This window comes from Macaca nemestrina, chromosome 6 (genome assembly GCF_043159975.1).
Source record: "Macaca nemestrina isolate mMacNem1 chromosome 6, mMacNem.hap1, whole genome shotgun sequence".
Taxonomy (NCBI): domain Eukaryota; kingdom Metazoa; phylum Chordata; class Mammalia; order Primates; family Cercopithecidae; genus Macaca; species Macaca nemestrina.
The window spans coordinates 80,024,168-80,030,167 of record NC_092130.1 but is presented as its reverse complement, the minus strand read 5'-3'; positions in this window follow the sequence as shown (position 1 = coordinate 80,030,167).

Genomic DNA, 6,000 nt, shown 5'->3' with positions numbered 1-6,000 from the left:
CAAAGGAGTTTTACTTCTATAATTCATGCTGAGGTAATTTTGTGTAAATTATAAAATATGGATTGAGGTTATTTATTTTTCATATGGATGTACAATTGTTCCAGCACTATTTATTGAAGACTCTCCTTTCGCCAAAAAACTGCCTTTGCATCTGTGTTGAAAATCAACTGATCACAAATATATAGCAAATATATATGTATTTTTAATATGTGGTGTTTATTAGTTTTCTTCCCAAACTTCTTAACAAAAAGAGCATTAGTCATTCATTCATTGTCACCTCTGAGATTTGGTTTACACATTTAACCAATATTTATGTTTATAGCTAATATTTTATGACCTTGAGTTTATTTCAAAAAGTCAACTTCTGTATTATTAAAATTCAAGATATAAGCTTCTTAATAGATTGTTGATGTGTTAGATTAATTCTTGCCTTAACAGTCCTTCAATAATTACTGAGAACTTTCTGTTTTGTACTGTACTTGATGTTCTATAGAAACTAGATACAGAGCATGCTATAGCCCTATGATCATCTTGCTATTTAGGATACATGACATATAGAGAAAGGAGATTATAGTGACATCAAATTGTGCATTTATTAAATTACTGAATTAATCTATGTGCATATGCTAGGATAGAGAAATAACATAAGTGATGTCATTGATTCAATTAGTCGTCTCCCTGACGAGCATGAATTCTTGGTGTGTACAATGTGAGGAGCAGAAAATTGCTGTTCCCTTACTTGCTCTGTTTGCATCATGCCCCATTCCATATTGATACATTATTGGAATGAAAATTATTCTATTATAGCCTGGCGTTTTTCAAAAACCATGACTTCACAATATGCGCAAATAAAATAAAATGTGATCAGAAGCAATGATGGGCAATGTGGAAATTTTCAAGGGTTATTTTGACCTTAAAATGTAACCTCCCATATAAGATGAAACTTTTCTGAACCTCACATTAAATAAGTACACAGTAAATACAAACAAACAACACAGACACATACATATACATATGCAAAAACATGTACTTTTGGTTGAGAGGGGAATACAAGAACATTATAAGTAGGAGAAACATCAGAATACGGGATAGAATGAAAACTAACCTGCTCTATAAGACAGATTGTAAAAGGAGTGTATTGAATTTGAAATGGTGAAAAATAACGTTAGACAATTATTAAGGAGCCCGGTACATGGATTTTTAAACCAAACTTACTAATTTCATTTGGCTCCAACCGGTAGTAGGGATTAACCAAAGTCTTGACTTACCCAATTTTTATACGTAGTATGTCTGGAAGATTTTATCCTGGGTTGATAAGAATCTGCTGCCATTGCTACAGGCTAAGAAAGGGTATTTCCTGTGTGTACGTATAGACTTGTGTGTCCACATTATTAAAATTGGAATAGCTGTACAATTAAAGAAATCTGTCATAGCATACCCTTTGCCTGAGTACAAAACAGATAAGAAAATATTTTCTTGGTTACTTCTTATGATTAATGTATCCAGGCAAATTAGTGGAATGACTTCCAGCCAAGACTCAGAATCCTCTACATCTAGGTCAGTAATAGTTATCAATAAGCCCTGTCATGAAAACAGTGTTCTTTTTTTTTTTTTTTAATTCAGACTCTGAGGTACTGCTTATATTTCAGAATAATTATGAAGAGTGCCAGCAGTTTTATGCTTGATAGGAATTCTACTTTGAAGCATATACTTTCCTATTGCATTTGTTGTAAGCATTTATTTCAGGTTAAAGAATATCTTGATATTTCAAGCTAGCATTTGTAGCTGTTTCCCCATTTGAATCAGGATTTTACCTTTCCTATGAAACCAAAACAAACCAAAAAGACATTACACAGCAACTGTGATTTGTTTGCAAGTATTTTTATCTAAACTGCTTCAGTTTCTCATTGTCTGAAATATAATAAATAAATGTTACCTTACAAATAAGTTTACACTCACTAATCACCATGTTTACAATTTTATTTAATTTTATTTACTGAGATTCCATGTAAGATTTCTTTTGGGGGAAAAATAAAGTGTTCATTTCTTAACACTTAAACACACCATTCTGAATTATTGATTCAGGGAGAACCTGAAAAGGAGTTGTAGCATTGATAGAGAATTCGGAATTCTGTAAAGTCAAGTCTAGTTTTAGACATTTGAAGTTTGATTCAGTGGCATTAACTGACACTGTAAAATAGATTTATAAGTTCCCAAGAAAGTAACATATACTTGAAAGGTGTTCCAAATAATTAAGAAAGAAAGGGAGTAACAAATAACCAAATTTAAGTGCTAAAGGCATCTCACAATGAGAGAAAAAGAAAAAGAGGAAATGCATAATACATATTAAAAATTTTAATTCATAAAACCCAGTTTGAAATACACAGTTTTATTATTATATTTGCACTCATGCTTTAAAGTGAATATGATTATTACAATTATGACCTGGTTTGAAGGCCCTAGTACAATGTGCCATTTCTACTCTTCCCATTGCGAGGTGAATTGCATTTGTCTACCCCTTTGAATCTGGCCTTGGGTCTTGCTTTCACCAATGGAACGTGGCAGAAATAACAATGGAAAACTTCTGAGCTATAGTCAAGAAACCACGCACTTTATTAGAAATGTAGACATCACATATGAGGAAGGCCAGACTGATCTAGTCTCCTTGAGAATAAAAAAACACATGGAGAGAGATCCAGACATCTAAGTGTCACAGCTGAACCTCCATCCAACCCCTTAGCTGGACTTAGCAGCATGAGGGAGCACAGGTGAAAACGGAAGAGGAAACACTCAATTAAACTAAAGATTTGTGAGGCTTAATACACTGTAAATTGTTGTTTTAAGCTACTATGATTTGGAGTACTGTAGTTGTTTTGGAACAATGCGTAACTGACACACACACACAGGCTCCTTTCCTTGTTCATTTCAACTATTTTCAATTCACAAGTGTCATATTTAAACGTATGTGGTTTGATAAATAAGGTGATATTGTATAGGGTTTCCTAGGGTAGTTAAAACTAACAGATGATTAATGCTTATTTAGTCTTTTCTGTATAAAAGCACATTATGACAATCAGTTTAGGGATCAACTCAATTTTCTAGTAGAAAGAACACAGGATTTGGAGATTAAAAAAAAAAATTAAAGCAACAACCTGAAGAAAATTTATTAACTAGGTGACTGAGTGATTTTGGTCAAATTAGATCTCTATTTTCTCATTTAGTTAAAAAGAATTTTAAGAGGGATAATTCTCAAGGTTGTAAATGCATATACATATATAGTATGTATATATGTGTATGCATATGCATATTTTAACTAAAATTCTTTTCAACTAAATGAGAAAATACAGATCTAGAGAGACAAAATAACTTGACCAAAATCACTCAATGCATATACATATATAATAGGCATTTATTTGTATATACATTTAAAACCTTGAGAATTATCTGTCTTAAATATATATAATATATATTGATCTTTTAAAAATATATTTAAAAACTGTTTGTGTTGTTTTGTCTAAGTTATACTTCAGAAAGTTCTTTAGAATTTGCTGCCAGCATTTTACTTCCTTTACTTAATATAATGTATAGCATTATTCTAAAGTATGAATAGAACACTAAAAATATTGCCCCAAATGTTTTACTGAACAATATTTTAAGATGAAATAATTTTATAATGTTACTCATTTCCAGATTATTTTATAACATCATTTCATTTATATTAATAAGAATAGAATCTCAAAATTAAATAAATGAAACTAATGTATCTCTGTGACTCTGAAATCCACAAAATAAAGTATGAATACTGAGTGAACAGACGAAGGCAAACAAAAACATTAAAAATATACTATACATCTCCATTTGTCAAACAATATATTCATTGTAGTAAGAAGACTCTGCCACAGACTTCTAGGTGTGGCATCTTATCCATTCATTGCTGGCATACTAGTCAATCATATTTTGACGTATTTGACAAGTCAAGTAGGGTAGAAAAAAGTACTTGTAAAGATACTTAAATTATTCAGATGTAAGAAGATCTGCTCATGAAGAAATGACATCAGAAACTCTTAATGTTAACAATTTGAAGACTTATTATGTCAATCATAAACTTCAAATTTTCTTCTTGTAGTTATTATGTTTAATGTGTAATTCCATTTTTATGGCAAAAGTCACTCTGGCATTTACAGATATTTGAAAAGTATATGTAGTATATTTTAAGTTTCCACGATAATTTTGAATTTTCACTGAAAAATTATGGAATAAAGGAATTTATAACAGTGACCTGTAGAATCTGTGGAGTTGATATATAGTTATTATGATCTCATCAAAGTACTCATGAACGTCTTATAAATGATTTAAAAATTAATTAAATTAGGATCATTTTTGGTTTGTGTTACTACTTGAGGTATTTGAAGACATTTAAAAATACTCCAAAATTGTAGTTGTCACCTAACAGCAAAGAATGAAAAATGAAAGTAACCTTTTGAAACTCTCTGTAGAAGATGGCAGATTGTAGGCATTGTTAGCATGCATCTCTCACTTGGAAAGACAAAATAGCATGCAGAGATTCACACTGAAAACTTTTTTCCAAGAAGCAACACAAGAACTTAACAGAAAAGTTTCATTTAAAACCACAGACCCTTTGAAAGAAGTGGCAGGTAGCAGCCTACACCATTAACCAGATGGCAAACTGCGTTTTCAGAGTATGAGATTAGGGAGAGACTGCCACTGTGACATATGCTCCAATAGGAGGGCCAGGAAATTCAGGTCACGGGGCAAGGTCTTAACTCTATCCAGTGCTGGAGCTGATTTAATGAGCAGTCTGGACTAGATGTAAAGCATGCTTTGTATGTACTTCGAGACTCCAGGCATGGAGGGAAGCCATTCCTGATCCTACTGTACAGGGGAAGTTGTGAAAGTCTGCCAGCTAACTCAGGTGGCAGTCATAGGTTGAGAGAAGCTCCCAACTTAGATTTATGATATAAACTGGATTGAGGATGAACCCCATTGGCCAGAACTGAGAGATGAGCAGGAAATGTGCTATTCCCATGGGTGTAGGAGCTGCAAAACCGTGCTTCATGGGTGGACTGGGAGAAACATTGCCTGAAAGCCACAGTTTCTGTCTCCAGCAAAAAGGTTTGTGGCCTGGGGGCAGTTTTGTGTTCTGAGTGCAGAATGCCTGGGACCCAGCTAGCTTCCCCTAGCAGAACACCATGGACCTTCCTTGCCAAGTATGTGGGAGCTGTATGGGGCTTATTGGCATCTGCTAACCTCCCACACCCCATGCAAATTCTTTTGTGTAGCAGAGGCAGCTGTGCTCTTCCCTGGAACATTACTCCAGCAGCCAAGGACCTTCCCCCTTTTCCTCACCAGGCTACTGCTTGCACTTGCATGTAGGGAGCCAGAGGATGGAATTGCCTGACCCAGCCCCCACCTGGCTTTGCCCTACCACCTGTCCTGGTACTGCAACACAAGAGGCTCTGGTAGTATAACAAGGAATAGGGACCTATGGGAGCTCCATGGCCCCTCCCACTGCTTGAGGCACCAGAGTGCCTCCGCTGAGTAACATAAGGCAAGCGCAGATTCCACCACTACCACTGCACCTGGCGTTCTTTTGTAAGTGCCACCTTCTGGCTGGAGGACAGCTGGCACAGCCCATTACAACATCTACAGGCACAATAACACAGCACTTAGGAAGGAGAAAACTTTTGCTCAACCTCAGCCATCGACATTGCTTGCGTCAGCTTGGGTAACCAGGAGCTCTTGAGCCAGTCCATGTGCCCAGTACAATACTACTGCAGCTGGCATTTCAAAAGGCCAACACATGAAAGCTATTTATAACCATAGAAATCTAAGAGTCTGTGTCACTCCCCTCCCACTCCCATCAGAGCTGATGTTGGTATCAACTGCTGGAAAACTTGAGAATAGGTCACATCACTGGATTCCCTGCAGACATTCCCTAGAACCAGCCTGGAGTATGGCAGCCCCACTGGGCAACTAGAC